Raw genomic sequence first — 11,223 nt, forward strand, 5'->3', positions numbered from 1 at the left:
TGGCCAGGTAATAACAAACGTGGAACCAGAAGAGGAAGAATTACAAGATGACGAGTATGATAGTAAATATTCCCGGCTTCCCAAAAAAATTCAACAGGAGCAAGAAATTCTCGAGGTAGGTATAAATGTTTTCTCCTAGCTGTTATTTTCGCTCTCTCTGCTCCGAAATAACTTCCTTCAACGAACGGATGAAAGGAAGGTATTACGGAGCATTCCAGGAGCAGAAAGAGCAGCTCAAAGGAAAACGCTGGTAGTAAAATGATGTTAACTCGACCTATAGAGGGAGCTTTAAAGTGTGGTTATTATAATTTCGAATGTCGGTTTTAGCACTATTTTAATTTTAAGCTTTCTGTTCAGAACTGTATTAATAACGCATATAAATTCTAGACGCTTCAAAAAACTGAAAAGCAACACCAGACCGCCGTTGAAAGTCTGAAAGATGAAATCAAAAATCAAAATAGAAAAGTTCAGTATCTTGTTGACCTGAAAAACACCAACGAAAGTTATCGTCGATTAGGAAAAGCTTTTTCTAATACTACTTCAGGTCAGCAAGAGGACCTTATTAACTCCACAAATCTACTTAATCAAGCGATGAAAGAAATGGCTACCGCCAGCCTTACAGAAACTGTTTCAAAACTTTTGGCGTTACGAAATTCGTCCCAAAATTTAATAATGGTAGCAGATAATGCGACTGAAAATGAAGCTGAAACAACTTTCACTGCCGAAATCGGGTTTAACTCAAACGACAGCGAGCAGGGCTGTAATTCAAGAGTCGTAACTCCAGGGTCATCATCATTCGTATCAACCGCGCACTATCCAAATATCCTGGAAGTGGCGGTTCAGGAATTGCACGAGAAACGCGGTAAATATTTATTTTTAATTTTTATTTATGTATTCTTAAATAAAATAAATTAAGTAAATCTTTCTAAATTTTAGGCGCTGACGAGGAATTGATAATGTCCCAAGCCTTTCCCCAAAAGAAAAATAAGAAACGTAAACGGGATACCTAAATATTTTTTTTTTAATTTTATGTTAAGTGAAGAACAAACTATTTAAAAGTGTTAAATACATAAAGCGTAAAATATTTTAGAGTGTAAAATATTTTTAAATGTAAAATATTTATGTAAAATTTTAAGTGTAAAATAAATGTTTTGTTAAATATAAATATAACTTTTGTAAAATATAACTTTTGTTTAGTATTAATATAAAATTTAAAGTGTTAAATAAACATTTTTATACTATTAAAAACCATTTAAAATTGATTTTGATTGTTGTTCATTTACAAAATTTCGAATTGTCCTTTTCAAAATATGATTTGTAATCGTTTACCATTCTTTGAAATCTGTAGCGTAACAATAAGCGAATTTATCGTACCAATTCGTGATATTAAAAAGTTCTTTTGGTTATTCACTTTCGTCTTATTCATAAATTACTTTTAACACCTAATATATCGTTTCAGAAAAATAACAATCTGGCAAGCCAAAATATACCTCTCTTCGGAAGAGTTTCAAATTTTCAGTGAATCGTTATATGTATCCGTGGTTCTGGGGTAGAGCAGGAGGGCTCAGGTTCGAATCCCGCCCGAAACTAACGTAAATAAAAGGAAATTATAAAACATCATAGGTGGGGTGGCGGAGTGGTTAGCACTTTCTTCTCGCAGCAAGAGGAACCGGGTACGAAACTAGCTTGTGGTACTGTGTGAAAACTCGGTTACACTTTCCTCCGTAAATACGAACGCGTGCGCAGCCCAGACAGATAGACAGACACAACGACAAACACGTTGATTGGAATATCCCTCCTAGGGGACAAAGTGAGAGGTAAAAAATTGGAAATTTTAAATTTACAGGTCAATTGGTCCAGGAAATTAGTTTGACCCTAGACGATTCCGCTTTTTGACTAAACTAAATGGATAAACGTGAGTTGAGTCAACTATTTGGTTTGTCTGAATATAAGTTGGATGAGGTTTATCATTCAAAAAGGTTGGCATAGGAAAATCCATTTTTTGACTCATCTAGTTGTATCGTCTGAAAAGGCCTCGATTCGACCTGGTCAATTTTTTAGTTTACACCCTGTATTATCATCACTAAACAAGGCAACCAATAAATCTACGTAGTCGTAATCATACTATTATTAGTAATGTTACATACGGGGTGGAAGTCTCAGCCGTGGTCTAGCCTTGGTACTTTTCCTAGTACACCAGAGTGCTGCGCGTGGAACACTTCTACAGGCGCTGGTTGGCGAAAAATAGACCAATGGTAGAAATAGAAGCGCATCTTCCAAGTGCTTTTTCTGGCGATTGGTTAGAGGAGTTACTGCGCTTGTTCCTGCAAATGAAGCTTCAGTTTCGGTTGTAGGAGTGGCGACCCGGAAACCAGATTCTCGCTTGTTGGTTTACTTATTTTGAATTTAAAAAGTTCCGAAAATAACGATATCGGGAAAATTTTACCATTACTATGTAGTGAGCGATAATGTGTTTGGAAAATTAGTAAACCATTTCCAAACTGCGATCAAAAAACACATTTGCCGCTTTGTCAATAATCTTTGTTGGTGTAAGATGGCAGTGTGGAATTTTGTAAGTTCAATGGGAATCCTCATAAAAAAATCACCAATGGAATACCGTACCAGAACAATAATTTAGTATTAAAGAATGTCCCACGATTTTTAATTCCTTTCTTTGGGGGTAAGTGCAAAGTAGTTTACGACACTGAACCACCAACACGATAGATCCTTCAAGACATAATTATACAAGCTTGTGCGCTAAATACTCCGTTATTTTTACAAGATGTCAGAGGAAATTGGGCTTTTCGTTTGCAGAAATGCATTAACGTGGAAGGAAGGCAGTTTTAACATTAACTTTAAATTATAAATTCCAAGTTTATAAATAAATCATCGTTTCCTTATTACTAAATTATTGTTTTGGCATTGTATTGCATTGGCGAAAATTCCAGACTGCCGTCTTACACCAACAATGGTTATTGACAAAGCGGCTGATGTGAAAAAGTCATCTTTGATCGTAGTTTGTAAATTATTTACTAATTCTTCGGAACCCATTATCGCTCACTACGTGGTTATGGGAAAATTATCCAGATTTCTTTATTTTCGAGATTTTGAAATTCAAAATATGTAAATCAACAAGCGAGAATCTGACTTTTCCGAATTTTTTCTCCTACAACGGAAACTGGAGCTTCAGTTGCAGGAACAAACGCCGAAAGTCCTCTAACCAATCGCCCGAAAAAGCATCGGGAAAGTGCGCTTCTAATTCTCCCATTGATCTATTTTTGGCCTACAGGCGCCTGTAGAAGTGTTCCATCCGCAGCACTCAGGCGTACTAGGAGAAGTACCAAGGCTGGACCATGGCGGAGGCTTCCACCCTGTATAGCCGCTTGTAGAGCGTGCCTCGTAGGTCATGCTTTTTCACCAGCTATATTAAGTCTCACGTAGATTGGTATTATTTGTCATTATTGACTTAGCCGCGATTGCGAAAACACCCTCGCGCGTTTATCCAACTATATTTTGTCATAATGGCTCAAATGCCTAAACCCGTTACTACTATTAGCACAGTCTCGAAACTGGATGGTTTTTTCTTAATATCAACTTCTTGGAACGTTTGGAACCCATTAAAATCTCCCACTATTACATTCCCTTTAATGGTAAAAAGAGAGCGAACAAATCGAATTGTTAAAGGCTCTCGAACCTTGTCGGGATACGAATATCTTTATTTGATACGCTTCTTCGAGATTTCCGATGCCTTAGTTAGTCTCGCTTTCACCACCCGGGAGTCTTTTTTTTCATACCACGAACTCTTGGCCCTAGTAAAGTCCGCCTTCATTCGGGCCTTGACGCGTATAAACCAAAGTGAAACGCAAGCTAAGCTGAATCAGAAAGTGATTTCGTTCGTTAACTCAACACTGAAGAGTACCTTTAATATTATTCTTTGCGACTTTCACTCGCTAGGCTCCGCTTTTGTAGAAGAGTTGCGGTCCGAAATTTGCCTACCCTATCCTACTGGACATTTAAATTTCGTTTTCGTATCTCAATCCGCTGGCCAAAGCCATTGCCTCCATTATTTCGCGAATCGTTGTTGGGATTTATCCGTAAAATATTTACTGGAGATTTTGTATCACATAGCTTACGACACTTTGCAAGAGCAGGGCTATGTCCTGTGGCGAAGAGAAATTTTAACCAATAAATTTGGACGGCCCTCGGAAGAATACTACCCTAACGCTATCCACGACTTTGGAAACTACTACTTTAAAAACGGCAATTTAAGTGCCGATCCGCTATCTATTTCGGAGTATAAATTCTATTCTGCGTCTCACAAATACTGCCACGATAACCCGAAACGACCATTCAAAGTTCCAAGCTTCTCGGTATTCCTTTTAAAATCCGCTACTATGAGTTTCCGTACATTATCCTTCAGGGATCGCGTCAAAATGCTTAAAGAATGCAATAGACTGCTTAAAGAGCTCGCTCTTTTAACGAACTTATTAGAACATTTCGCTAATGTACGGCAAGGCGCCGCTAGATTAGAAGTGGTTGTTTCGTGCTTCGAATACAAGACTCCGGCATACGTCGCGTCGGCTTGCGATGTTGCCATTACGGAGAACGATTTTATTTCAAGTCAAACGTTATACGCTATTGACGCCAATACGTTGCTATCGAGATGCGAAAGCCTTTTCATTCCCTTCTGTAATTTGGCCAAATTCCACATTCTTCGATTACAAGATATGTTGCTAAGTCCAAGCAGCAACCAGGATTTCTTTAATATTACTCCGAGTAAGATCCCTATATACCTTTATTACTTCTTTATTTACTTCATTATTTAATTTCTTCTACATCCATTTAGATGATATCTTGAGTTGCGAAGCTGGTGAAGCCGCCGTATCGTTCATGATATACGGAACCAGCGTCTCAACTGTGTACGCGAAGGGTTTCGATTACAACCTTTGTAAAGACATTGGCACGGTTGTTAGGTCATTCGTGTCCCATTCTGACGTGACGTATCCAGTTATCGGTAACAACACGCTATTTGTCGATGACAATGGGATGCTAACCTACGAGCCTTCCTTCAATTGTTTGACTTTGCTAATAAACAAAGGCTTTGACGTTGGTTTCAAAGTCTTGGAGATGTATAATTTACTCGCTAACGTTCAAAACGTTGATTCGCGCTACAAATTATGTCGATATATATTGTATCTAATTATTAAAAGTATAGCTGTGACGTACGGCCTAGGCGGTGAAGATAGAGACTATAGCTACGAAACTACTCGAGCGTTATCGAATACTTTTTCGTCGAAAGGCTTTTTATCAACGTGGAATTTCGCTTTTTATTTTTTCTCAAAGCCTAACGTTTTTTTTTCCCGCCTTAACTCATTGACTTTTATACGCGGAATTGTATTTTCCGTTCTCGAAGCGAGTGAAATTTATTCGGTATTCGAAACGTTCTATAAAATACTTAACGATGATTTACTTCGACTAAAGACTGACTTATATTATCCTGTGTACAGTGAAAACTTGATCTTAGTTATCAAGCCTCTCAAGAGAATTTAATATCATTCGCCGATCCCCTTCTTATTGTAACAACTGTGAAAAAATGTTACTAAAAAGGTACAATAACTGTCATATTTTATGAAAGTATTATAAATAGGGGGTTTCGTAAATTGTTTCTCCCACGGACTGACATGTTTTACTGTCTATGTCGACGTCACTGAAGAAGCCCGCACTTTTTAATATTTTAGTGCAGAGGGTCTTAAAAGGAAAATCGCGCGCGATCTTTTAACCTTAACGCAATCACGTGATTTCCCTTAATTCATCTAAAGACCTATTGACCTCTCGTTAACACATCTTATAACGTATTTTGTAACCCATTTAAAGATATTTTCAAATGTACAGTTTTTAAGAAAAAACTAAAATAAACTTTTTATAAAAATTATTGCAAATTTATTTTGAACTGGTTACATTTTTCCTTATTTTTCGCGCCTTGGATATACCAAGCTAGGTTTAGTAAGTATATTTAGTTGTTAAGGGATACGTGACAATGACACCCCGGTGTTTCCTCGTAAGAATACTTATTCGGTAACAACCACGTAATGCTGTCACGTCACCATTACTTTCGGGAAATAAGACAGAAGTAGGTATATATAAAACACACTCCTTACAGAAACTCTATAAAACTAGACTTTACACACGCTTTCAATCCATAGGAAATCAAGTTTTATTGGATGCGCTTATTCCCAGAGGTTTCACGTCTGGGGAAGACCATTCCTTCCCTTTCCAACGGCAGTAGGCGCATAGAATTCAACAAAAAACCTCATCTTTAACGGGTTAACCCACTCGTTGTATAGGGAGTGTGTTCGGCGAAAGTTAGTAATTTATTAAAGGAAGAAAACTACTCTCACGTTAAATTCGGTCAAAAAACTCGCTTTGGATAGGTTTAAACTCGGTTATTTCATCCTAGCGACATACGAATAGAATCTCAGAGTCTCTTCATTTCGGGTAAAATCAAAGTGTAGGATCTCTTTTTTGAATACACGGAAATCTTAGACTGGGCCATTAGGGTTTTTCCGCCACTCAGAGTTCATTGCCGTGTCGGTTCGTCTGTTTAACCGCCTGCTCTATGCCGGAGCCTTAGTCTGCCTTTGCTGTAGCTGCTGTTAAAGCCAGCTAAGATATATTAAGGGTAGTAAAGGTTCGATTAGATAAAGTTATTCTAAAAACAGTCGGTTCAAAATGTTTTTGGCCACGGGATTTGTTTAAGTTTTTAAAATTTTATTCTATAAGGAAGTGACGTGTGTAAAATACTGTTTTGTTACTGCGTTAATCAGAGCTTTTTTCATCGTAATGTAAAAAGCTCAAAAGTGCGCGTGCTGAAAACAAGGCAAAAATAAGCAAAAACACTATCTTACGAATGACGCTCTATTTCACTGTGTAAGCAGGAGAGTGCGAGACAGACGCTAGCAGTAGCCTTGGAAACACCTTCATTAATCACGAAGCGCGATGGCTTTCCTTAGCAAAAAGGGCGTAAACTAAACAAAAACATTACGCTAGAGAGCTATGCGATAAACCTGACAAAGTGCCTCTTTATTTTCTCTAGCTAGGCTTTTTACAAACTTCACCGGGAAATGTATGGATTTGAAAAATATTTTCTACCATACGCCACGTCTTCTGTTCGAACTTCGAAAGCGCCATCGCACTTTCATAGGAATGAACACGTTAACAAGGATACTACTGGCGTCTCTCTTACACTCTCCTGCTTACAGAAAGCGCGATAGAGCATGGAAACGGCTGGCCCCAGCATAGAACCTACCCCTATCACATTAAAGTAAACGGATGATGACCGATATTATCACGATTCCAATCCAAAATTGTCGGAGATTATAGGAATATTTTCTGATATATCGGAATTTATATCATGTTTTGATAAATCACTAAAATCGCCATATCATAACGTGAAACCGATCGGTTTCGGCCATTGACTAATGCTAGGTTAGCTGGTTTAGGAATCGTGGGTATAATGTTTATATTTACTTTACGCGCAAGATTCCACTGTTTGTTCTGTTGGTGGGCTCTGCCCCCTATATCTGCCCCCCGTAGAGGGGAGACCCCGGACCCCGGTGGTTTTTTATACGTCTCTTTTACTCGTTTTCCACGCCAAATTTAATATTACAATGTATTTATTTTATACTAAGAGACCAAGTAAAGTCAAACCGTTGTTTATGTCGGTGGAGCTGCCGCCCCACGTAGCCTCCGCTCTTTTATTTTTTTCGTTGCACAGCGCCTATATCAATTTAACTAAATAAAGGTTAAGGATAACGTTTTTAATAAATAACACAATATTTGGAAATTTAAAGGTAAAGTTTATTCATGAATGACAATTTTTTTGAATAACAACAAAAAAGTTTCTTCAAATTCATACCTGTAAAGAAATAACATTTAAAGATTTAATAAAACGTTATTACGGGATAACTAATAGAATAAACCACGCGTTAGAGAAAACGTCAGAAAAAAATTAATTAGCAATTTCGACAACTTACGTTATTCCTGCGCATCCTCTTCTCTATCAGCAAACTCCCCAATGAATGCCTCTTCTATATCCCCGTCCTCTAATAAAATTAGAGGAGCTGGTAGACGTTCAACCTCCACTGTGGCTACCAAATCGGAATTTGCCCCATCATTTTCTTCGGGTACTCCTAATTCTTCTCCTAGTTCGTAATCCTCGTCTTCCTCACTTTCCACACCTTCCTCGAAAGAAAGGTCTTCCGAATCCGAAGACGAATAGTGCCCATTTCTAAAACACATATATCTGTGATAATCCGAATCGTCGGAACTAAAACTTTCATTTAAATCTTCTTGGTCTGCCATCGCTAAGTACAAACTAAGTTTTACACATTTAACCCACTATCAATAAAACGAAAAGTAAAACATACCTATTCAGGATCCAAGGTAGAACTGATATAAAAAGAATTTTACATTCCCTTTTATATTCAGATCCAGAACAGGCTACCAACCACTTACTTACGTTCCCCCACTTTGCAGTGTTATCAGCCAATAACAGTTTTCCCGGTTTGCAGTATCACGATAATATTTTAGTTATTTCACCTTTATACAGTGTTCTACTAGCGATAAAATTACAGCAACAAAAATAATCCTGGCACGTACTGCATTCATTATTACCTTTACAAACCGATTGGCCGGCAGAATCAACACGCTTTTTAACAAATATTTATTCTTAATAAAATTATTTAGTTTTTTAAGATAAACATAGTTTAATAAATTCCTAACTTTTCAACTCTTTTTATTAGTTTTCATCACTTGAAATATTTATTTATTAAAAAAAAAACAGTTATCGCCCTCACACCATATTGGCATGACACTTAACATCTGAGCTTCCTTTAACCTCGATAATTCATTTTCCACCCGTAAAACCTAGTCAAATATTGAAAAGAAACTCCGAGTCTCTCTTCATTTCAGCATCGCTTCTCCCGTTTTTGGCTTAAACCAAAGTGTAGTGTCTATCGCATTAAATAAAAACTGGGATTATTTCTTATTTGAACGTTGGGCGAAAGTTACTAACTTATTAAAATTTAACTGTCCGAAAAAGAAACCTCCGCTCTGGGTAAAGTCAACGGATAACGTCGCTTTTAATAGGGTTTACCTCGATAATTCATTTTCCACTCTTAAATCGTAGCGTAATCTGAAAAGACACTCAATCCGAGTTTCTTCCTTTCGGTATCGCTTCTCGGCCTTTTGGCTAAGATCAAAGTGTAGTATCTATCGTATTAGGAAAAAGAGTTGGATTTTTCCTTATTTACACGTTCATCCTATGTTATAAATTATTTAAAATTTGACCGTTCGATGAAGAAATCTCCGCTCTCTATTTTGTCAGTAGTAAACCTCGTCTCTAAAAGGTTAAACCACCATAATTTATTTTCCACTCTTAAATCGTAGCGTAATCTGAAAAGACACTCAATCCGAGTTTCTTCCTTTCGGTATCGCTTCTCGGCCTTTTGGCTAAGATCAAAGTGTAGTATCTATCGTATTAGGAAAAAGAGTTGGATTTTTCCTAATTTACACGTTCATCCTACGTTTTAAATTTATTTAAAATTTGACCGTTCGAAGAAGAAATCTCGGCTCTGTATTTTGCCAGTCGTAAATTTCGCCTTTAACTGGTTAAATCACCATAATTCATTTTTCACTCTTCAATCGAAGCGGAATCTGAAAAGACACTCAATCCGAGTTTCTTCATTTCGGTAGCGCTTCTCGGCATTTTGGCTAAGATCAAAGTGTAGTATCTATCGCATTAGGAAAAATGGTTGGATTTTTCCTAATTCACACGAGCAACACTAACACCCTTGGTCGGAGGTAATTGGCACTAAATCGCTCGTAGTCTACTATTGTAGAAAATCTAATATACTTTAAAGACGTAGATATTATCGAAAAACTAGTCCTTTAGGCTTAAAATCGCCAAAAACTGAAGAAAAGTGGAAAATTCCGCGGTTTGTTCGATTGACGGAAAGGTTGGGTTCGTCGCTCGGAGTCAAAAACTTGGACTATTCATTGGCCCATCATCATAAACATGTCAGCAAAAAGTCAGAACTACCGGATTTCACGCAAGGTACCCCCTTTCAGACGATAAGGTTACTGGATTATAATTTTAAACTTCTATTTAAAAGAAGCTTTGTTATTGACTTTTAATTTTACGTAAATTTTTATTTTTAAACAAATTTAAAAAAATTCTTTCACACCAAAACCATAATGAAAAACAATTATGTTGGAAATATAACACAAAATAACCTGCTCTAATTTATTAATAAGACAATATGAATAAGGATACTGTAAATTTTAATTTTAAACTATAATAAACAAATTCAGTATATGTTCCATGGATACACGGAGATCTTATACGGGGCGGATAGTGTTTTTACGCCAGTCGGAATACATTTCCGTGTCGGTTCGTCTGCTTAACCGCCTGCTCTATGCCGGAGCCTTAGTCTGCCTTTGCTGTAGCTGCTGTTAAAGCCAGCTTAGATATATTAAGGTTAGTAATGGTTCGATTAGATAAAGTTATGCTAAAAACAGTCCGTTCAAAATGTTTTTGGCCATGGGATTTGTTTAAGTTTTTAAAATTTTATTCTATAAGGAAGTGACGTGTGTAAAATACGGTTTTGTTACTGCGCCAATCGTAGCTTTTTTCATCGTAATGTAAAAAGCTCGAAAGTGCGCGTGCTGTAAACAAGGCAAAAATAAGCAAAAACCCTTTCTTACGAATGACGCTCTATTTCGCTGTGTAAGCAGGAGAGTGCTACACAGACGCTAGCAGTATCCTTGGAAACACCTTCATTCCTAACGAAGCGCGATGGCTTTCCTTAGCAAAAAGGGCTTAAATAAACAAAAACATTTCGCTAGAGAGCTAGGCGATACACCTGTCGAAAAGTGCCTCTTTATATTCCCTAGCTAGGCTTTTTTCAAACTTCACCGGGAAATGAGTAGATTTGAAAATTATCTTTTATAGCCGTGGCGTCTTCTGTTCCAACTTTTAAAGCGCCATCGCACTTTCATAGGAATGAACACGTTAACAAGGATACTGCTGGCGTCTCTCTTGCACTCTCATACTTACAGAAAGTGCGATAGAGCATGGGTACTATGATAATACACACGACGTAAGCGTGAACGATGGAAACGGCTGGCTTCAGCAAGAACCTACCCTTACCCCATTAACGTGAA

At 37.4% G+C, this 11,223-nt stretch overlaps 1 non-coding gene and 1 pseudogene across 1 annotated transcript; both read left to right on the plus strand.

Moving 5' to 3' along the window:
- The first annotated feature begins 9,230 nt into the window (after positions 1-9,230).
- On the plus strand, positions 9,231-9,418 carry LOC149969056 (U2 spliceosomal RNA). Its single transcript, XR_016473719.1, has one exon. It is a non-coding gene; the product is annotated as a U2 spliceosomal RNA (small nuclear RNA).
- Positions 9,419-9,490: 72 nt separating this feature from the next.
- On the plus strand, positions 9,491-9,664 carry LOC149969057 (U2 spliceosomal RNA; annotated as a pseudogene).
- The last annotated feature ends 1,559 nt before the right edge of the window (positions 9,665-11,223 follow it).

Source organism: Leiobunum rupestre, chromosome 1 (assembly GCF_980474605.1).
Source record: "Leiobunum rupestre chromosome 1, qqLeiRupe1.1.hap1, whole genome shotgun sequence".
NCBI lineage: Eukaryota > Metazoa > Arthropoda > Arachnida > Opiliones > Sclerosomatidae > Leiobunum > Leiobunum rupestre.